The following is a 23,523-nucleotide window of genomic DNA, read 5'->3' on the forward strand; positions in this document are numbered from 1 at the left end:
CTTTGGGTCAACCAAATCAAGCATTATGGAGCACCCGTTATTAGCTAAATATTGTTCTGTGCAATTGGGACACATGAGAGAATAATAAGGAGCGACCGTACATACTGTCTCTCGTTTATTACTACCTCCCTTATGTACTACTCGTGACCTTTGGAAAGTCGCTGAACCCCTGTGCACCTGCCATCAGCTGCCCACTGGGGTTGAGGTCAGGATCAGGGTGGACACCCTAGCCTGGTGTGACACAGATGAGGGACAAGGCTCCTACTCACCATCCAGGTGGCAGAAAGGGCTGGAAGTGGACTCAATTTGTTTCTGTGGGTGTATCTACTTAATTATTCATATGCACGTATGCATGTGCGCTATGTGATGCCTAGTGCCTTCGAAGATGGTGCTAGAGAGGGCTTCGGAATTCCTGAACCGGAGTTACAGATGGTTGCAAGCTACCATGTGGTTGCTGGGAACTGAACGCTGGTTCTCTGAAGGAGCAGCGAGTGCTCTTAAACACGGAACCAGTCCTCTCCAATGGGGAGAAGGGAGAGGCCGGTGGGATACACACTGTTACCGCTGCTGTGGCTGCTTGGTGGCAGCCCCGTTGGCCAGGTCCTTGGCCTCTTCTGCAGTTGCCAGTGTTCTTTCTTTTTTCTTCTTTCTCTTTGGCTGCTTCTGTTGTCTCAACAAGTGTATTAAAACAATCCCTACCTTGTAGCTTTGCCAAGATGTACTCAAAACCCTTCATTGCCTTGATCACAATTTCTTTCTTTCTTTCTTTCTTTCTTTTTTTTTTTTGGTTTTTCGAGACAGGGTTTCTCTGTGGTTTTGGAGCCTGTCCTGGAACTAGCTCTTGTAGACCAGACTGGTCTCGAACTCACAGATATCAGCCTGCCTCTGCCTCCCGAGTGCTGGGATTAAAGGCGTGCGCCACCACCGCCCGGCCACAATTTCTTTTGAAGTGGTCAAGACCAAAGTCCTGGACAGCTCTGGAGATGCCAAAAAAGCTAGGAGGAGACCTAGGCTTCCTGTGGGTTTCGGTTCAGCAGCTGTTTTCAGAGCTCACATTGTTCCTTTATACCATCAACTGGTGTGGTTGATGTTCCCGGTGAAGGTGGTCATGTGACTCTGTGGTCCCACAGTAGAGTCTTCCAGAATGTACACCAACCGAGCAACGCTGGCAGGAACAGTTCCTCTGCCCAATGTGCCACCCTGTTTGTCTTGGTCAAGAATCTGGGACAGAAGATTGCAGTTAGGGGTCACCTCCCTGTGCACTGTGTGTTCAGTTAAGCTCTGTTTGCTATCGGGATTCAGGCGCCATTGCCACACGGCAGTGAGCACCTAGCCCCTCACGCTTAGAGCACTTTCTGGCCCACTGTGGCCTGGGGAGGTCTAGCACCATCAGGGTGTCTACCAGGCTCGCACCACAGCCTCTGCTGGCCTAGGCACAAGTTGCCGCCCCTGCCATAGGGACTACAGGGCTGTGAATTTTCTTAACCGAATATTATCTATTCTGTAGCATAGGTAGTTATTTAGAAATAACACTTAGAAAAAAGCGGAACTTGTCAGCGTCCAGTCACTCTCCTGCGGATGTGATACGATATCATGACTTTCCAAGGCAGTTCACAGAAGAATTTAATTTGGCTTACAGTTCCAGAAGAGTCCATTATGGTGGGTGGGGGTGGCAGCAAGTGGCAGACGCGGGGGGGGGGGGGCGGGGAAGCAGAGAGGTCATGTCCTCAACCGCAAACAGGGAGCAGAGGAAGAGAGAACTGAAAGTGGGGAGGGTTATCAATTCTGGAAGCCCATTTCCAGTGCTGCACCGTCTCAGACAGCACCCCTACCCGGGGACTGAGTGTTCCAGTGTCTGAGCCTACGGGGGACATTTCTCATTCAAATCATCACAGTCAGAATAAAAATGGAGTTGCTGGGTCAACTCTAATTGAAAACTGTTAACGAAGCCCAGAGGTTATGAGGAAGATTTCCTATATGTGGGCACTTACTAGAAAAGCCTTCCAGAACCATACACACACTTGTGCCAAGGACCCCACAACCTCACACACAAAGTACTTCTACAAGACATAGACTCAGCAACCTCAATCTCAGACTGAAGTTACTCTTAGTATTAGTTTCCTTGGTAAAAGGTCACTGTTTTAAAATATCTGATCTGATCTGGATCCTCTTCATTGTGGTCTTGTTTTTTAAATTCCCCCTTGCTTTGACCTGTTTGGACATACCCGTAATTTACTATGGAACATGTATATTCACATTGTACTTGTCTGTTTTCACATATAAACACCAGTGTCCCCATGTGTGTGCGTGTGTGTGGGCATGTGTGTATATGTGTGTGCGTGTGTGTATGCGCATGTCTGTGGACGTGAGAGGTGTTGTTCCTCAGGGATTGGCCCACATTTATTTATTTATTTATTTTATTTTATTTCCACATTTTTTTATTTATGACACAGGAGGGGCTGGAGAGATGGCTCAGAGGTTAAGAGCATTGCCTGCTCTTCCAAAGGTCCTGAGTTCAATTCCCAGCAACCACATGGTGGCTCACAATCACCTGTAATGGGGTCTGGTGCCCTCTTCTGGCCTGCGGTCATACACACAGACAGAATATTGTATACATAATAAATAAATAAATAAATGAATGAATAAATATTTATGACACAGAATCTCTTACTGGCCCAGAGTTTGCCAAGCAGGCTAGACTGTCTTCACAGCAGCTCCAGGCACCCTGTCTCCATCTTTCCAGAGCTGGGGTTACAAATGTTCATCATTGTGCATGAGTTCTGGGCCTAGACCCCAGGTCCTCATGCTGGCAAGGCAAACACTCCAAGCACGTCACCAGGCGAGCCATCCCTCAGCTCCACGGTCACCGCTCATTACAGTCTTTCCCTGATTGTTTCTCATTTAGATCAGGATTCATGTTCTGCTAGAAATGATCAGCATTTTATTTGTGGCCTGTGTGATTTGTGATTAGGTATCGTAGAAGTCACTGGCTTGTGATTAAAACGAATCGCAGTAGTCTGGGAACTGGAGAAAAGTTCCTTAGCAAGGATTCCAGTATTAAACCCCCAAATCTAAAAATAGAAAAGAGGCAATCCTTAGGATATGAGCGAGGCCTAACGCCTTCATCGATTTACGTATGAAGCATGTATTCCTTCCCTCATATACACATTGCTGAAGAGATGTCAAGCATTGTTACTTTCAGGTGCCAAGTTCTTTGTGTGTGTGTGTGTGTGTGTGTGTGTGTGTGTGTTTGAGGTAGGATAGCACTCTGTAGCTCAGTCTGGTGTCAAACTCATGGCAATCCTCCTGTTCCAGCCTCCGGAATGCTGGGATTATGTGTGTGAGCTGCCACATCTGTCTTGGTTACATTTAAAATTCTCTTTCAGATATACAATTGTAGCTTCAAATAATTTTCAAATAATTAAAAAATTTAAAGCAGTATTTCTTAATTGAAAATAGATTTTTTTCATACAATATATTATATTACGTTTTCCCTTTCCCTAGTTCCTCTCACATCTTGGAGAGATGGCACAGGGATTAAGAACCCTGGCTGCTCTTCCAAGAATTTCTGTTAATTCCCAGCACCCACAGGTACTCAATCATCTTTAACTACAGTCCCTGTGTGCTGTAGGAAATCCTTCAGCCAGTAGCCTTCAAGTTACCTGCCCACTTGGGCATGGCCTCTTATACTATAAATGCCAATGTCAAGTGCGCGCTCCCTCTCTCTTCTGGCTGCTGGATTTGGTTGCTATTCCCTGTTCGAGCAAAGGACTGTGATCTGTAAGTCTACCCCTAAATAAACAACCCTCTATTATACTCAGTTCTGGGCTAGTGTGGGATTTGTTTTTAGTGTCCACCTTCACTTGTGACTCCATGGCCATCTTCTGGTCTCTGTGGGTACTGCATGAACAAGGTGCATAGTCATACATGCACGTAAAACACTCATACACATAAAAAGCAAACATTTAAAATATTGATATTTATTTTATAAGAGGAAAGAATTAAAAATAAATCCCAAATGCGTATATCTATTTTTCATCAAAGCTAGATTGATCATCAATTACAGTGGGCATTTGGGATTATTTGTTAAATTTCTCTTTGGGTAATCTGAGTGGGCTCCATTGTTTAGCATAACAAAGAATTTTATTATTTAATTTTGTGCTACTGGGTATCAAACCCAGAGCCCTACACGTGTTTCTCAAGTGCTTTGCCATGGAACTAACCAAGCCTTCAGTGAACCATTCTAGAAGATAATTTCCCCTTCATTTTTAAGCTAATTTATTCAGTTAGCATTCCAAATAGCAGGCTCTCTGAGTACATTTTCAAGAGCATTAACCACTGTATTTTGTTTTTTGTAGGAACTCTTAATCTTGCATTATGAGTTGTTGACTTTCTTTCCCCTAGGCCCCTGGTGTCACGGGAAGCATATGCTGTCTTCTGAGTCGAAATACAGTTATTCTTCTCTTGATGTATACAGATTCGTCCAGAAGATGCTGGCATTTGTTATATAACCCGAATGTTGAAAGGATAAACCCATGGACATAGACGCAGAATTGAAAGCAACATTTCTGAAATTCATTGATCTCAGCTTTTCAGTCTCATTTGAGACTACAAAAAGATGCTCCAGGGAGAACGCAGATTCAGACTAAGGATTGAATCTGAGGGCGGCAGTGGGCAGGGAAGCCCCAACTTGGCATCATTATATTATCCTCAATATCAGTTGCACACAGATGGGAACACCCACTAGATACCTACGCCAACACACTTATGAGCTCATCTGAATTAATCTTTGTAAGAGCCTATGAGCCATGAATATGTAGTTGCTATGACAAACCATCCATGGGAGGACATATGACTTTATAACAATTAGAAAAGGCAGTTGGAACATCCCTTATCCTACAAGATCATAAAGAAGCCTCGGTTCACTCTGCTGTGGTTGAAACTTTGAAACAGAGGATGAATTCTCCATCATGCATTAGCATGGCTTAAACAGCTCAAAATTAAAGTCAGCAACACAATATTGATTACTCAAAAAACAAAACACCCAGCAGACAGCCCCCATGCTGCTATGAAACAGGTTATGATAGTGCCAAGGCTGTGCTTAGGGAGAGGGCCCTTGGCAGAATAAGGTAGGAAGCCTGTGAAGTGGGGGACTGAGCTCCTTTGCCCCTAAAATAAAGTCTGTGGATTTAAAGTCAGGGGAGTCAATTCAGTCTCTTTTAGTTTAAAACACACGGAAGCTATGGGTGAAAATGGAGGGTGTCTTTATTTTCTTAGACAATGTCTTTGAGCATTTTCTTCCCCCACTAGTACTGTGGGACAATGGTCTTGTACCCTGTTAAGATTTGCCATTTGTATTGGTTTAAAAAAATGCTGATTGGCTAGTAGCCAGGCAGGAAGTATAGGTGGGGAAACTAGAACAGAAGAATTCTGGGAAGAGGGAAGGCTCAGTCTGCAGTCGTCACCCAGACACAGAGGAAGCAGGATGAGAATGCCTCACTGAAAAAGGTACCAAGTCACATGGCTAACACAGACAAGAATTATGGGTTAATTTAAGATGTAAGAGTTAGTTAATAAGAATCCTGAGCCAATAGACCAACCAGTTTGTAATTAATGTAGACCTCTGTGTGTTTCTTTAGGGCTGAACTGGCTGCAGGACCGGGTGGGGCAGAAACCTCTGTCAACACACTAGACTTCTTGTTTTTTTTTTCCCCACCTGGACAATCCACACTGAGAGGCTTCACCTGGGTCTGCTACCTTCCTAGGTGTGGGTGCTGGAGGTCTGACCTTAGCAGGGAATCTGATCAGGAGCAGAATTGCTTCAAGTGATTGTTTTACGGTTTTAAATGCTCTGAAATATAACTGCATCCCAATACATCCATAGTATTTACAGAGTGTTACTTAAAATTATCTATTCTTGCTCCTCTTCTTTCCTTTAGCATTTCAGCATTAATATTAGATAGCAAGCCTGACTCTCACTGTCCCAGGGAAGGAAGGACACAACAAATCACAGAAAGAAGGGTAGAGTTCATTGTGCTCTAAATAGTTTTTTTGGTTTTAATCTATCTCTAAGTCATCAGTTACCTTTTTGTATGTGTGTGGGTGTCCACGTGCCACAGCGTGTAGGTCTAAAGCCAGCTTTCAGCAGTTGCGTCCCAATCTTATGGATCCAGGAAGCAACACAGGACCTCAGGCTTGGTGTCAAGAACTTACTCACTGAGCCATCGTCCTGGCCCCATGTGTTTCAAATCAGAAAACAACAACAGGGCTGGGGAGCTCCTTCAGTTTTTAGAGTGCTTGTCTAGCCTGCATGAAGTCTTGGGCTCAATTCTCAGAATATGTGCCAGCAAACACCCTTATAATTCCAACACTAAAGAGGTAGAGGCAGGAGGATCAGAAGCTCAAGGTCATCCTCAGCAAAATAACAAGTCAGTAGCCAGCTTGGGCTACATGACACCCAGTCTTTAAAAAAAATGAAGGAGGATGAGAATGAGGAGGAGAAAGAAAAAAGAAAAAAAAATCAAAGTAAAGCAAAACAATAACAAAATAAAAGAAACATCCAGAAGTCTCGAGGCAAGAGAGAAACTGTTGATTTAATGGCAAATACTTGATTCTGCTTTTGGCAATGGCACAAACTCCTATCAGAGAACTTTCTCTAATAGACAAAATCCTTCAGAAGAACAAACAGCAGTCGTCATCCGGAGGCACGAGAATGCCAGTCTGAACAGGCTGTGCCTGTGAATGTTACATGGACATTTGAAGGGGAGGAACAGTGCCGACAAGCTCTAATCTCATAGATTTTGAATTTTAATTTTTAGCATATATAATTTACATATAATAATGGGTTCCACGATATTCTTGGGTATTTGTGCAATGCATTTTCATCATGCTCACTGTCTTTACCCTCTCGCTTCCTCCCACTCCCATTAAAAATCTTTCTTTTCCTGTCTCCTCACTCCCACTCTCCTGTGCACACGTGTGTGTGAGCTAATGGGTTTCATTAGGATTGCTTACAACAGTGTATGTAGGTTGGAGTTTGTTTACAGGAGCACAGATACTTTCCTGTGGCTATGGAGCTAAAGAAAATAAATGTCTCTCCCCTATTTCTTATATTTTTAAAAATTGTTTTATATTGAGGTATACTTTTTTCTCCCCTCCCCTCCCCTTCTACCTTCTCCCATGATCCCCATGTTCCTAATTTACTCAGGAGATCTTGTCTTTTTCTCCTTCCTATATGGATCCTTGTATGTCCCTCTTAGGGTCCTTGTATGTCTCTGGGGTTGTGAACTTTATTTCTTACAAATGTTAACCTGAAAGGGAGTCATAGTTGTCACTCTAAGATGCTAAATGTGGATGGAAATCTCACAGCCTTCCTGAGAATAGAATTTAAAGTAACCACAATGACTGAAAGGGATGGAGGGATCTTGGCAAATAGAGCCACAAAAAGGGAGCCCCAAATTCTGTGTATCATCTTCTTGGATTTCTGTTGAAACCCTGAACTATCCATAGGAAACAAGGCTCCAAGCTACTAAGCCAAGACTGAAAATTGAGATTGGATGTCAGAATGGATGCTTGAATTCTACCAGCTTCACCTACAAGCAGGAGTAGCAATGTCTGCAGAGCAGGAATCCAGAGTCTCCATAACCTCTGATGTTCTAGATGCAACCAGAAGCTACAGGACAGGATGGTTGGGCGTGGCAGCGCTCATCTGTATTTCTAGCACCTGGAGGCAGAGGATCTCAGGTTTGAGATCTGGTTTCAAATATGCACTGAGAGCCTATCTCAAACAAACAACAGCAATAACAACAAATACCTCTGAATAAATAATGACGTAAAATTATTGACCAGAAAGATATAGAAAGGATACAAGATATATGCTTTCTCCTGTGTCAAGCAGAAAAGATGGACCTGATGGTGACCAGGTTTTTCACTTAGCAAAGAAAGGTCTCTAAGCAGAAAGTTACTATGTTCAAAGATGCCAAGGAAAATACTTTTCTTCTTATATTTTCATTTTTTAAAAATTATTGTTTGTTAGCAAACAAAGAATAGGTTTCACTGTGAGATTTTACACACACACACACACACACACACACACACACACACACACACACACTTTCATACCCCAGTGAAGAAATTGAAATTACAAAAATAACAAAATGGGAAAATTCGGAACTGACAAATACATCTGAAATAATCTATTGAAGAGGTTTAAAAGAAGGCTGAAGATGGCATATGTAAGATTTGAGGAATCTTAGGTAGGTCAATTGAAATGATCTAATCTAAAAGACAGAGGGGGGAAAAAGAGAAAAAGGAACAGAGCCTCAGTGACCTGTAGGTTACAAATAAATGGGAGAAAAGATACAGCATATAAGTGATAAGCCTATGAGGGCTGAGTAAAGTGTACAATAGCAGATAAAACTCTGAGACAAACATTACCATAAGACAAAGGGAGCATCATTGCATTAAATAGGTCAAGATGGGGGGTGGTGGTGACATATTCTTGTGTACCTCTGCAGTCATGAGGCTGAAGCAGAAGGATCTTGAATTTGAGGCCAGACTGAGCTACATAGAGAGACTTCAAAAAGCAAACAAACAACCCCCCAAACCAAACCAAACCACAACTACAATAGAACAAACACACAAACCAAAACCAAAGCACCACCTCTCCACTACTAGAAACCTAAGCAAGCAAGCAAACAAATGAGGTCAGTACATAAAGGGGTCTTGGCAATAGCAAATGCATGCTTGACAGCGGAGTTTTAAAATACGTGAATCAAAACGACAGAAGTGAAGATAATAAAAATAATTTATGTTATTTCAGAACTTTCCAGATGCTCAGTGGATTGGTAAGACTGTTTAAATCTTAAAAGTCAGAACCTGATATGCTCAGAGGAGGACGCTTACAAAATGAATCCAAACATAGAGATTATGTGGTGGCTATTTGTGGGGCAGGTCTGGAGCGTGGATCTTGGGGGGCTGAAGCCAGAGAAGCTTGTCTGATTTGGGACTGTCCTAGAGCCCAGAGAGCTTCCATAACATGGAGCAGGATGATGAAAAGCAAAGGATGAACAAGGCGGAGGCAGCCTCACTAGGACATCATGCTGAGCTCAGGGCAGCACACAGGAAGTAAGTGAGAGTTTCTGAGCCCATAAGAGCCACGTAAGAGCCACGTAAGAGCCACATAAGAGCCACGTAACAGCCACATAAGAGCCACGTAAGAGCCACATAAGAGCCACGTAACAGCCATGTGAGAGTATTGCGGACACTAATAGGATACAGATAGCCTAGGTCTCATGCAAGAAGATTCGGGCATGCTACCTCCAAGACCAGTACGGAGCAGAGGCTCAAAGTGAGCACACTATGTATCAAACACCAGAACATGTCTTCCAAGACTAGGGGAGATGAGCTACTAGTGATTGCAGATAATTACTCGTGGACCATTTAACCTCCTTTAGTTATCAGGGATTTTATGGAATCCCAAGGGAAATTATGTCATAGTCAGAGGAGGAGGAGAGGTGGTAGTGAGTGGAAGGATCTTAACTGATGGAGTTTATTCAACTAAGAGTTATAAACCAAAACTGAATGAATTAACTTTAAGCAGGGAGACCAAGAGACTGAAACACATCTCATACTTGAACATTAAAATGTTTAAAGGAAGGTGAACATGATGTATTTGTATAACAAATCACCCAGTTTAAGAGATGGACAAGCTAGTGTTTCAGATTCCCTCATTTCTCAATCACCCCCTTTTGGCCCCCTTCTTCCTTATAGTAACCATCATTTTATTATTTTCTTACTAATTTATACCTTGAAGATATTATTTTGGTGGTAAGTTTTAGCTACCTGCTGTCGGAGTAGTCAAAGCATGACGAGCCTTGTTTGGCCCATGATCACCCAGCCATAGCTTTCCAACGTCAGTCCCTAGAGATGGCTTTGCTGGGGTGTGGCGCCTACGAATCTTTGCCTTCACAAAATGAAGGCACAGCTTGTCAAGTGTTCCCACCAGTTTTCACATCTGGCAGCAGTGTATGACTGAACCCATTGTTCCACGTTCTTGGCAATGCATCCTTTTTTGTATATTTGTCAGACAATGTTTTGCCAGTCCTTCTTAGAGTATTTTTCAGTCTTGATTTTCAGGTGCTGAATTACCTTTTCATTCTCTAATAAAATAATAAATACCAGACGCGTGCCAAGTCCCATCACTACCCCTGAATGACTCTGGACTCTGCCTTTTCTATTCTTATGGAAGAACTGCTTGTACTCTTCGCCAAGGCCAGTCATTTCATTGCTGTGGATTCCATCTTGTAATATCCACTTAAGAGTTTTGCTCCAATAATTCTACTTCTTGCTTCTGTATTACCATTGTCCTCTCTACCGGGTCATTTTCACCAGCATCCGGGCATGCATGTATGCCTCCCAACTTAAAACACAGAAAATACCAGTTCCTAGGACCACCAACAAGCATTCCATTCCCTGGTTTTCCTTTACACCAGGACTTTCTGAGTTCTTATCTCCCTGTCTCCAATTTGCCTACCATTTTCTCTTAGTGTTCAGTTCAGTGTTCTATATCATTATTTCATTAGAATTTTTCCTCTTATTAGAGTGGCCAGGGATGGTTGTATTACTAAACCATTACTTTCCAGTTGTTTTTTAAACTCATCTATCATCTGAACTTAACTTTATCCCTCTAATGTTATTCTCCACGATGTAATCTGAATTCCCTATTGCTAGCTATTCTTTCTTGGTTGATTTTGCTGGCTATTCCTCATCAATCTGACCTTCCAGCAGTGGGCACTGCAGACCTCAGGCCTTTGTGCTCCCTTTGTTCCTTCTCCGTTGATGAGTTCATCTAGTCTCATGATTTTAAATAGTGTAGCGAAGCTGGCAACTTTCCAATTGTCTTTCTGGAGCACTTCAAAGATGTCCAGATTTGTTTATTCAACTGCCTTTTTGACAAATTATTTGGTTGTCTAGTAAATCCCTTACCATGCCTGCAACTAAACAATTTCTTAAGGGTTTCCATGACATTTATTTATTTAGTTTAAATTTAGACAGAGCCCTTATCTTCTTGCCTGTGTGAGGTGCACTACTTTGGCTGTGTGCACCAACGTGTATAGCTTATTTTAAGTTCCTCTTCAGAGAGTAACACCCACCCTCTTGTATTTCATTGAGCAGCCTCTCCATCCTTCCTGGTCCTCTCAGACATTTTGGAATTGTTCTTAATTTCTCTATTCTTTTCAGTCACATCCAACTAATCAACCAAGTTTTGACTGATATATTAGATTATGTAAGAGGAACTACACAAAGATAGGGAGGCCCCTCAAACCTGCCACCTTTTTCATGGTCTGTATTTAGAGTCTTAGTTACTGTTCTACTGTGAAGAGACACCATGACCATGGCAACTCCCATAAGGGAAGGCATTTAATTGGGGCTTGCATACGGTTTCAGAGGTTTAGTCCATTGTCATCATGGTAGGGAGCACAGGAGTATGCAGATGATGATGGGGCAGTAGCTGAGAACTACATGCTGATCGTGGGTAGAAAGAGAGAGACACTGGACCTGGCTTGGGTGTTTGAAATTGCAAAACCCACTCTCAGTGACATGCTTCTTCCTACAAGGCCACACCTTTTCAACCCTCCCAAGTAGTACTGCTCCCCGATGACCAAGCATCCAAATATAGGAGCCTGTGGGGACCATTCTTATTCGAGTCACTACAGAGAGGAAATGTTTACTTTCCTTCCCACCTTTTACGGCCCAGTTCATATTTTAGATCACTAACTCTGTTGAAAATTCATCAATTCATAAATTATCTTTTACTACTTCTCAGTCTGTTAGAATAGTTCGGCGTAACCTTCAATCCTGCAAATAAAAATGGCAAATCAATGCTGCCCAACACCAAAGAGTTTTTACGAGATTAAGTTGAGTTAGTTTTTAAAAAGAGATTATAATGGTGCCTGGCTCATGGTACATTTAAAAAAATGGCTCTATTGATAAGCTGATGATGTTACTGCCTCCCTGGGCCAATAATTTATCTGATTTGTTTTTGAGTATGCAGTATGTAACATTGCGCTAAGAATCTTGTGTAAGTTCGTTTACTAAATGTTTATTAATAAATGGGTTCATAGGATATAGGTGTAGTTAGGTAGTCACAGATAAATGCTAGAAATACATACTTTGGAAAAACTGCTAGATTTGAGAGATTCACTACCAATCTCTGGCTCATTCTTTACTGGTTGAATGACCTTCACCAAGCTACTTAAGTTTTTGAATAATAGTTTCTTCAGCTAAAATTAGATATAATAATATTCCTGAGTAATATGGTAAGGATCACTCAAGATGATGTGCATGGGAATTCTTGATAATCTCTAGCTCATGATGCAAATTAAGGTTATTTGGTATTAGCATTTGTGATTGAAGGCTTACCTATTGCAACTCTAAAGCAATGAGGCTTACTATACATTGTATAAGAATATAAATTTTGCCATTTTTATACATGGCTTGCCCGTATCTAGGGATCTCTTTGCTCCATGTGGGAAGGTGTTGTATGGCATATACTTCATCTGCACAGGAAGACTGTGGGAACAGTTACACACTCTGCTCCCTGAAGGGTTATATTTTGGCCTGCCTGCCTGATCACAATTACAGTCTGTTGCTCTTTGCAACACAGCCTCATAGTTTTCTTCTGCCTCAGAAAATTGGTTTGTAAAAGATAATGTAGGCTAAAAGCAATCAAACACAATTTTGAAAGCGGTTGGTAGAATTAAGATGAAAAAACCCAGTTGTTAGTCTGTTAGTAAATAACTGTTTACAGAACAAGTTAGGAAATGGTTATAAAACCATACCACCAAACCTCCCTTGACAATTATATAACTGTTTGGGGGGTGTTTGTAATCAATCTGTTTGCGTGATTGGTCAACTTGGAATCTTAGTCAAATAGAACCTACATCTTCCACATTTTCCCCCAGTGTGGGCTGGTCTGTCTAGACTGACACTTTTTTAGAAAGTAAATCTCAGCTCTTTTGTCTAGGGAAATCCTTGGGAGAGGCAGTTTAATCAAAATCTCTACTTGCTGGTGAGGCGGTGTTTCACCCCATTTGTTAAGGGTTTCTTCTGTGTCCACTCATAAAGAACTGTTTTGTATTCTCCTGTAATCTGTTTAAAGCCTGCTACTTTGAAATGTAATAAGCCAAGCTTCTGTGTTGCTGTATTGATTATGTTTCAGGTCCGAGGTATTGGTGATATGTTCTGTCATTGGGTGTTTAGCAACATTGATGAAACTGTTCAAGAGCTCATGAGTCACCAGTGGCCATGGCAGACTTGACAGTCATACTGCACTTTGTACATAATTGGTTTGGTCTGTAGGATATAACCAGAACCCTTGCACCTTGCAACTCTATTAGCTGCTTTATTGCTTGCAAATTTACTTCAAGATTAGCTGTGCTCTGACAGTCTTGAGAACTTCTCAGAGATGTAGAATAGCTAACATGAGAGTCATTCATTTCGACATTCTCCCCTGAAAGTGTTACATAGGGTGGTTGGTACCAATTCTACGTAAGAAAATGATACCTAATATGACTGAATAAGCAATTTTACATTTTAAAAACTGAAAGTATAGTATCATGAACTCTGAATAACTTGGGCTAGTGATTGGGGGAAACAATATTACATCTTATTTCTCTTTATAAGGGTAAATGACTCCTTAGTTCATTGTGTGTACATGCTTATGTGTATGTTATATTTCCTGGGGAAGGAAAGACCATTGGTCCAGCTGTGAATGAAAAAGTCAAGAAAGCTAGGAGGAAGAAAAAAAATCCTTAGTTTAATGTTCCAAATTGTATCCCAAGATGGTTTTCCTACGCCACTGAAACACAGTCTTTCGGAAGCCTTGCTACAGGGGTCTTGGTTTAAGCTAATCAAAAATTTATTTCATTTTAAATTATGTGTATAGGTATGTGAGTACAGGTGCTCCAGGATGCAAGAAGAGGACAGCATATTCTCCTGGAGCTCAAGACAGCTGGGAGCCATCTAACTTGGATGCTGGGAACTGAACTCTGGTCTTCGGCAGGAGCAGGATGAGCTGTTAACCTCGGGGTCATTTCTCTAGCCTGCTGAAGCTGAGTTTTAAAGAACAAGTGTGAATTAGCCAGGTCTGGGAGACGGGGGATGACAGTGCAGAGAGGAATAGGTAGAATAGTGATGCTATTCACCTGCCACTGTTGCTGTCATCGTCCTTGCCATCATCATTATCACCACACCATCCCCCTTTGCCCTCATTCCCACTCTCATTGGTATCTTCACCCTGGCACACGGTATCATGGTTCAGCAGAGGAGGAAGTATCAGAAAGGAAAAGGTCGTGACTACAGAACGGGGAGGCTGATTTGATGTAGGGTAGGTTCTATTTCCATAGGTGTTGTTCTTGGGCTTTGTATAGAACTGACACTCAGCTGGGAGATATGTGCTACAGCTAGACATCAGGATGGTTAGAATGAAGATATAACTTCAGTGGATGGGGAGGTGGCTCAGTGGGCAACGTGTCTTCTGTGCATGCGTGATGACCTGAATTAGGATCCCCAGCACTCATGTAAAATTTGGGTGTGGCAGTGGTGACTGTAATCCCAGGACTGGGTGGGTGTAGAGACAGGTGGGTCCTGGGATATTGTTGGCTATCCAGCAAATCCAAAACTGAGTTTATATTCAGTGAGAGATCATGCATCAAAACATGAGGTAGAAAGGGATAGAGGAAGATACCCAACATCGATTTTTGCTTTCCACTTGCTTGTCTTCATACACATGTGCACACATATGTATAGATTACATTTACACACACACACACACAAATGAATAGAGACCTCAGATTTCAAGGTTTCACTGTTTGCAAAGAATACAGGAGAGAGAAAGAGTGAGGGAGAAGAGAGAAAAATTATTTGGGGAGGGTTGAAAAATGTTAATTGATGATATGGGAAAGGAAAAAGAGAAAGGACAGGCGTCTAAGAAGAATGAGAAAGTTAGTAATGGGGAATGATGCAATATTAGCAGGAAAAGGAGGAAACAGTTTGTTCTCACACACTGAACAGCTACTGTGAATAGTGACAGAGGTAGCAGACATGATAAAAAGACTCCCCAGGGCTTATAGGCCATCACATTGACAGAACCCTGCTTGTCTCTAGGTGTTCACAGTGTATTAGTGGACAGAGAAGCACAATGAGGGGGTAAGTGCCACAGTGGGAACATTTTTCTGACTGGGATTAAGGCAGACTTTTCTGTTTTAGTGTGTGTGTGTGTATTTGCATGTGCGCAATAATGTCACAACATGAAAGTGAGTCACAAGACAACTCACAGGAGTTGGTTTTTCCTTCTATTATGCTGGTTCTAGGAATCAGTTTTATTAGGCTTGGTGAGACTTTTTTTTTTTTTTTTTGAGACAGATTTCTTCCTTGTGTAGCCCAGGCTGCCTTGAGCTCATGATCTTTTCGCGTTGGCCTCCCAAGTGTTGGGCTTACAGGTATGTGCCACAATGCTCAGTGGAAGGCATCTGCTTTCTTTTTAGATTTCCAAAATCTAAAGGGGAGTTTTTTTTTTGTGTGTTTGTGCGAGGGTGCCTACAGAGGCCAGAAGATGATGACAGCTCCCCAGGAGCTGGAGTTATAGCGCGTGAACTTCCCCATGTGGGTGCTAGAAAGTGACCTGCAGTCCTCGGAAAGAGCAGCAAGTGTTCTCAACAGCCAAGCCATCATTCTAGCTCCCTTTCTTGCTCCTTCCCTCCCCACTTCTTTTCTTCCCTTCTTTCCTTGATCTAACCATATAGCCTTAACTGGCCGGTAGCTTGCTATGCAGACTAGGTTAACCTTAGACTCACAGAGATGTGCTTGCCTCGGCCTCCCTCCTAAGTGCTGCATTTAATAGCATGGGCAATACCTGATGGGTTCCTTAATAAGAAGGAAGTACTTGGGTAGGGTCTGAAAGGCTCAGTGGAGAAGAGAGAGGTACCTTGTCGCTGAGGACACTGTATAAATTTTATGGACTGAATTGGGCCCCTGTCAAGTTCATATGATAAAGTCCCAACTGCCAGTGGGGTTATATCTGGAGCAGAACTTTTCTGTTAAGCATATGTAAATTTTACCTAAATTGGGGGCAATGCCATAGCGCCATTGCTATTTAGAAGCAGAAGAAGCTGTGAGCATCATTTTGTGTTAAGGGTCAGTGATGCCATACTGAACAGCTGAGTAAGAGTATTTCATTGTTGCTCATCATAGAGTGAAGTTATCTATTCCTCTCGATTTTTTTTTAGAGAAAATTTATTAGTGTATTTCAGGTGTACAGTGATAGGTTTTGTAATGACATTTTAAATTCAGATACAGCATGTGCTTTAAAATTTTCCTGTATTGGGCACTGAACCTAGAGCCTCATTGTTTGGCAAGTGTCTACCACTGAGCTGTTTCCCCAGCCCCCAAAACATACAAAGTATCAACTATGTATTAGACAGGAAGCTTTTGATTTTCTTAAGGTGCTGAAGATTGAACTAAGGGCCTTGGGTTTGCAAGACAAGTGCACTCTTACTGAACTATATCCTTATCCCTTAATATATTATGTGCTTTGACTATGTTGTCCTCTTGGTAGTAGTGGTCTGGGGCTGGACTGTGTGTTCTCAGGGTGCAGCCTCTTATTCAAGAATGAAATAAAAGCCTACACAGATTTCCAAGTAGTGAGGAAACTATTTAAAACACAACAATTATATAGATTAGAGAAGAACACATTGTAAGATTGACAGAAGACGCAGAAATGAGGGTACTCAAGGGCCTCAGGTCACTGACTGGGATAGAACTCAGGTCATCAGCCTTGGAGATAAGTATCTTTACCCACTGAGCAATCTTGCCAGGCCCCACCCCTTACACCATTCTTACGGTGATGCGAGATGGTTAAATGTGTGTGTGATGAGATGAAGTGAACAAGGAACCATGGTACGTAGCATTGACCCTTTTACCTTAATGCAAGCATTGAAATACCAGCTGGTCTGATGATCAAAATGGCTGCTAAGTGACTAATGAGTGTGTCCCTGGATATGTTGGGCAGTGGAAGGACACGCTGCAGGAAGGATTGATGGGACAACATGAGATTTCATTATCATACATTTCCTATAATTTTCACTTTATAATTCAGGTAAGCAAAACCAAAAGCAAAACTGGGGACACGTGGGGACTACTGTAACCACAGAATCTTGCTGAGAGTTGCTGAGAGCAGTCAAAGATGCCAAAAGTGAAACATCTGGAAGCAGGCTGGTGGCTGACCAGTGTTTAGTAAAAGTACCTAGTCCTGTTGCTACTGCTATTTCCTTATCGTCTTAGTTTTGTGTTCTCATTGCTATGATGAAACACCATAATCAAACTTGGGGAAGACAGGGTTTATTTGGCTTACATATCCTGCGTCACAGTCCAATGAGGGAAGTTTCTCATTCAGGGTTTCCACTGCTGTGCAGAGACACCATGACCACTGCAACTGTTGTAAAGGAAAAACATCTAATTTGAGTGGCTTACATTTTCAGAGATCTAATCCATTATCGTCATGGTGTGGTATGGTGGCATGTGCGGGCAGACATGGTACTGGAGAAGGAGCTGAGATTCCTATATATTGACTGGAAATATTCCTATATGCCATGCAACTGGAAATAGTCTGGGACACTGGCCGTGACTTGAGCATGTATAAACCCCGCCCCTACAGTGACACACTTCCTCCAACAAGGCCATACCTATTCCAACAAAGCCACACCTCCTAATAGTGCCGCTCCCTATGTGCTAAGGGGAGCTGGTTATATTCAAACTACCACACAAGCCAAGGCAGGAACTCAGACTCGGGGGTAACCTGGAGCAGAAACTGATGCAGAGGTTATAGAGGAGGGCTGCTTACTGGCTTGCTCCTTGTGGCTTTCTTAGCCTGCTTTCTCATAGAACCCAAGACCACCAGCCTAGGTTTGGCCCAACCCACAATGGGCTGGGCTCTCCCCCATTCACTAAGAAAATGCCCCGCAGGCTTGCCCACAGCCTGATCTTATGAAGGCAGTTGAGGTTCTCTCCTCTAAGATGACTCTGATTGTGTCAAGCTGACATAAAACTAGCCAGCACACTTATTATTCATGAGAAGTGCCCGACGTGTAGCAACATTAGTTCTTACTATTATTACTATCATTATTATTGTTATCTAAACTGGTTATTTTATAGAATGAATGAAATAGACACAAGGGTACAGATTTATGCATTAGCCTTCTAAAATATTGAAATGACAATGCATTTATTCACATGTACTTGCTAGATAACTTAAAATGCAAATTTATTTGAATTTTTATTTTTAGTTTGCATTTTTTTTTTAGAACCACCAGAAACTGTCTGAGACAGGTGAACCCACTTATCTGCACCTGTGCACTGTACTTGGCAGAGAGTATCTGTAGGTACTTGGGGGAGACAAAGCTTTTATCAGAGTCAAATTGGCATCATTGTGCTTTGGCCTTGGCATTTTACTGAGACATTTACTGCTTGCATCTTCCTCCCCACAGGTTGCCTAAGTGTTACTTCCTTCTCTCTGTTGTTGGCTGGCTCTTGCATGCTCAAATTCCATCTCCCCCCTGTTTTGAAGACTAATTGCAGCCTACTGCGCTTGCTAATCCACAGGATGGCTCTTTCTTGAGTCCAGTTTGCTTCCTAGCTTGTATTATCATTGGATGCCGCACTCTAAGCTTATTCTTGGGCGCTCATACCATCACAACTCATCCTGATCATATGGTCAGATCCTTTCCGAAAACATTTCTGTGGTAGATGAACATGTCAGAGAAGGTTGCTCTTTGTAACGTGACCTAAAACATGCCAGGAGAGAATTTGGTGCTTTGCCTCTGTGATTCATGTGAAGTGAGCAAGTGAGGACTCATCAAGCAGAAAAGAGAAGCAGATCTGAATTTCTGCCCTCAAGACCATCCTAACATCACAGAGGTTGGAAAAAAAAACACCTCCAGGTGACTTGGCTAATCTATCCATGTTCATCCTAAACAGTGGGCTTTAATTATCTTGTAGCCTTTAACCGCAAACTTGTGTAGCAGGGCATTCTTTTCAACCTCCTAGGAGAGTAAGTTTTAGTTTGTGTCACAGCTGAGAGAGTCCTTGATGACATGTTGACAGGTATTGGAAATGATGGGATTGGAGCGCTGACAGGTGACTCATGCATATGGATGTCTTCTGTGATTATACGCAGCAATCTATCTGGGGTTATTTATGGTAGCATTGTCATGCGATCAATGAGCAGTAAACAAAGCTCTCAAAGCTGTGGGAGGGTTTTATAGCCATCACCACCAACTGGTTCTTCCACGTGGAAAAGCAAGTTTCATGATAAGCTTATTGAACTGAAATATATATATATATATATATATATATATATATATTTCAAAGAATATAATTCAAAGGAATGATAATATATGAATATCTGATGAAGTGAAAAAAATGAAAGACTGGATTAGGAGTTGAATAGGAACCAGAGTTCCAGACCTTACTCGCTGGTTGTATGTATTAGCCAGGCCATTCATGTTGAATCTATTTCCTCAATGATCCCAAGACTATTGTAAGGAAGAAGTGAAATAATACAGAGGAAAGAACTCTGTGCATGCTCAGGAGAAATGTGCTCTCCAGCATTCTGTAATGGAGGGTACACATTATGTTTGTGTTTATTCTGGGAGCCAAGATCTTTACTTAATTGTTCAGGGATCTATGTAAAACAATGGTTTGGGGAGGGTCCTTAGCTTGAGTTGTAGGAAGAAGGCAAAGCATTCATTGAACATGCTTGAATCCATACTTTTAATGAGCTTCTTTACACTTGAGTCTACATCTGCTGACAACGGCATGTACAGCACACAGGGAAGTGTGTGCTGGCGACACTGTAGCTTCTCACACTGGCTGTCCGACAAGACCGACACAGCACATTTGAGCAGACAGATATTCTCAGGAGTGGAATGTTTAGTTCGGTATGGATGTCTCTCCTTATTTGTCTATCCAGCGGCCATCTTCTGCACTTGTTTAAACCTAGTCGCATATGACATCATGTCCTGGATGATGGAACGGATCAAGGGTCACTTTTGTCATAACTTCATCCGTTTTTCTCCTGCAAGACGCCGCTACTTTAAGGGGTAGAAACTCAGGATCCTGCTAGAGGGGAGCCTGTTGAAATGAGGTGCTTATCTAAAGAGGACAAAGGATTATTTTGGTAAGGTGGTTTGGATGAGAAATGTACCTCATAGGCTCAGCTGTTAGGAGGCTTGGCCCCCAGTCTGTGATTTTGTTTCGGGAGGTTATGGCACTTTGATGAGGTGCAGGCCTTGTTGGAGGAAGCACATCACTGTGGCACGCTTTGAGGCTTATAGCTTTGTTCCACTTCCGGTTTACTCTCTCCGTCACACTTGTGTGGACGGGAACTTGATGGGCCAGCTTTCCCGCTGTTTGCTGCGGTACCTCCTCTGTGGTTATGGATTTTCCCTCGGAAACCATTAGCCAAAATTAACTCTTATGTAAGTTGCTTTTGGTCATGGTATGTTTTAACACCGAAAAATCAAATATACTATAACATTTAACGAACAACGCAACTACCAAACACTAATTGTCAATTAGTCATCAATGGAGTAAATCACCTACAAGGGTGTGATTTAGTGGAAAACGGGCATGAAGCCTGGATAACTTGAACTCAAATCTTAGTTCCGAGTTAATATCTGAGGGTCATTTGGCAAATTATTTAGCTCTTTGTAAGCTTGGATTTCTTAACTTTCAAAGAAGACGTGAAAGTTTCAAATAATGTTTGCATGAACATAGGGCTTTTTATGTAGTAATTTCTCAATAGAAGTTAGCTACCATTTTTGTATTATATTAAAAATAGGGAAAGAGCTTTATTTTCTACAAAAGAAAAACATACAAAATGGCAAGCTGTGGCTATGAAAATTGATATAATCTTTCTGGAGAAAAACATTGGCCGTGTTAATCAAAAGCATTAAGATGTACATATGCTTTGATCAAGTATTTCCACTTTTAGGAATTACTATAATAAAATAATCAGGGGTTTTAATAAATATGTATGAAGAGAATTTATGCTGACAGTTTCTTATAATTATACAAAGCATAAATGAATATTCAGCAATAGGTAATCAGTTACATCAATTTTGTGAATTTTGAGCCAGGTTTCTATTTTTGAGGACACCATATAGACATGTGTATATTTTGCTTTGTTGTTTTTGGTTTTTTGAAACAGGGTCTCACTTTGTAGCCCAGGCTGGATTTGAACTCACGGCAATCTTCCTGTGCCGAGCGTTGGAATTACAGGCATGGGCTATCACACTTGTCCAGAATGTATATTTTTATTTAATTTTATTTTTTTATGTGTTTGAGTGGTTTGCCTGCATATATGTCTGTGCACCACATGTATACATGGTACCTACATAGGTCGGAAGAGGGCACTGGGTTCCCTGGAACTGGAGTTGTAGATGGTTATGAAGCTGCCATGTGGGTGCTGGGAATCAAACCTGGGTCTCCTCCAAGAACAATAGGTACTCTTTATGGACGGATGAGCCATTTCTCTAGTCCCCTGTATGTTTTGAATAGAAAAATACCCATTAAATGTCAAATGGAGAAGCAGAACATGACCATTAGAATCAGTATATACCACCAGACAACTAGTGTCCCTTATAAATGGAATATGTCTCAACCAGACTCTTCATTTCCTTTAATGTCCTCTTTTTCTACTGTCCCGCATTGCTGCAGATGACACTAGTTAGTTTAAAGGCCTCTACCTCACAGTACCTGTATTCCTGTGTTATAAATGTGCTCATCACCCATTGCTAGTTCCGCACTGGGAGCCAGCTCTGCTCTGCTCTATGGTGTTGTTAATACCTAGAGTGATGATCAACACGTATGAGATAAGCTACAGGTATTTGTTGATTGATTGAAGGGATGACCTCTTAACTAGGAAAGAGCATGCAGAAACACTATCAGTGATTAACTTCTGAGGGCAGAATTATGGCAGCATTTTGAAACTTTTTTAAAAAAATCTATTTTTTCTCTGTAGAAGGCACTGATTAAGAGTAGTATAAAAGGTTAATTTGTAAACTCACTGAATTTTGTCGTTAGGTACATGGTGTTCTCTTTAGTGGTCAGTGTGAATAGGAGAGAATGAAGCTGGTTAGTCTGCTGCATGAGAGTGTTACTAACACATTGGGAAGAGAATTCAGTTCATTATAAAAATGAACAGGAAAAAGAATTTTGTTTTAAAGAAATGTCTTGCTATGCATTCTGGCTGGCCAAGAACTCATTATCCTCTTGCCTCAGCTCTCCTAGTGCGGGGGTTACGGGTGTGCTGGGATTACAAAGTGTGTTGAGAGAATTATCAAGGTCATTCTAGTCCCAGAGAAATGATTCCTGTGGAAGGAATATGCTATGCTTGGAGAATTCTTGTCTCTTAAAGACTGAGAAAAAAATTACAAGTTTAATTTTAAGCAAATTTAGTTTCACTTTCCTTTATTAAAATTGAATTAACTGGGCCAACGAGTGGGTAAAGGTACCACCAAGCCCAATGACCTGAGTTCGATCCCCCAGGACCCGTGTGGTGGAAGGAGAGAATCAACTCCCACACATTGTTTTCTGTGCCCCACAACTCAAACAAATATATACATAAATACATTTTAAAATTGCATTTATTTTCTTCTAAAAATAAATAGTTTTTCATTATTGGAGAAAGACTGTTGACAGAGTTTTATATTGGATCAAACTTTTTTTTTTGAATTTTAAATTTCTTTTTTTTCTTTTTTTTATTAATTTATTTATTTATTAAAGATTTCTGTCTCTTCCCCGCCACCGCCTCCCATTTCCCTCCCCCTCCCCCAATTAAGTCTCCCCCCCTCAGCCCGAAAAGCAATCAGGGTTCCCTGTTCTGTGGGAAGTCCAAGGAACCCCCACCTCCATCCAGGTCTAGTAAGTTGAGCATCCAAACTGCCTAGGCTCCCACAAAGCCAGTGCGTGCAGTAGGATCAGAAACCCATTGCCATTGTTCTTGAGTTCTCAGTAGTCCTCATTGTCCGCTATGTTCAGAGAGTCCGGTTTTATCCCAGGCTTTTCCAGACCCAGGCCAGCTGGCCTTGGTGAGTTCCCAATAGAACATCCCCATTGTCTCAGTGTGTGGGTGCACCCCTCGCGGTCCTGAGTTCCATGCTCGTGCTCTCTCTCCTTCTGCTCCTGATTTGGACCTTGAGATTTCAGTCCTGTGCTCCAATTTGGGTCTCTGTCTCTGTCTCCTTTCATCGCTTGCTGAAGGTTAATATTCAGGAGGATGCCTATATGTTTTTCTTTGGGTTCTCCTTATTTAGCTTCTCTAGGATCACTAATTATAAGCTCAATGTCCTTGGTTTATGGCTAGAAACCAAATATGAGTGAGTACATCCCATGTTCCTCTTTTTGGGTCTGGCTTACCTCACTCAGGATAGTGTTTTCTATTTCCATCCATTTGTATGCAAA

General features: G+C 41.8%; 1 pseudogene; it reads right to left on the bottom strand.

Moving 5' to 3' along the window:
* Window positions 1–558: 558 nt before the first annotated feature.
* On the bottom strand, window positions 559–21,852 carry LOC142834731 (PRELI domain-containing protein 1, mitochondrial pseudogene; annotated as a pseudogene).
* Between the last annotated feature and the right edge of the window lie 1,671 nt (window positions 21,853–23,523).

The sequence above is a fragment of the Microtus pennsylvanicus genome, chromosome 14 (assembly GCF_037038515.1).
Source record: "Microtus pennsylvanicus isolate mMicPen1 chromosome 14, mMicPen1.hap1, whole genome shotgun sequence".
NCBI classification, from domain to species: Eukaryota; Metazoa; Chordata; class Mammalia; order Rodentia; family Cricetidae; genus Microtus; species Microtus pennsylvanicus.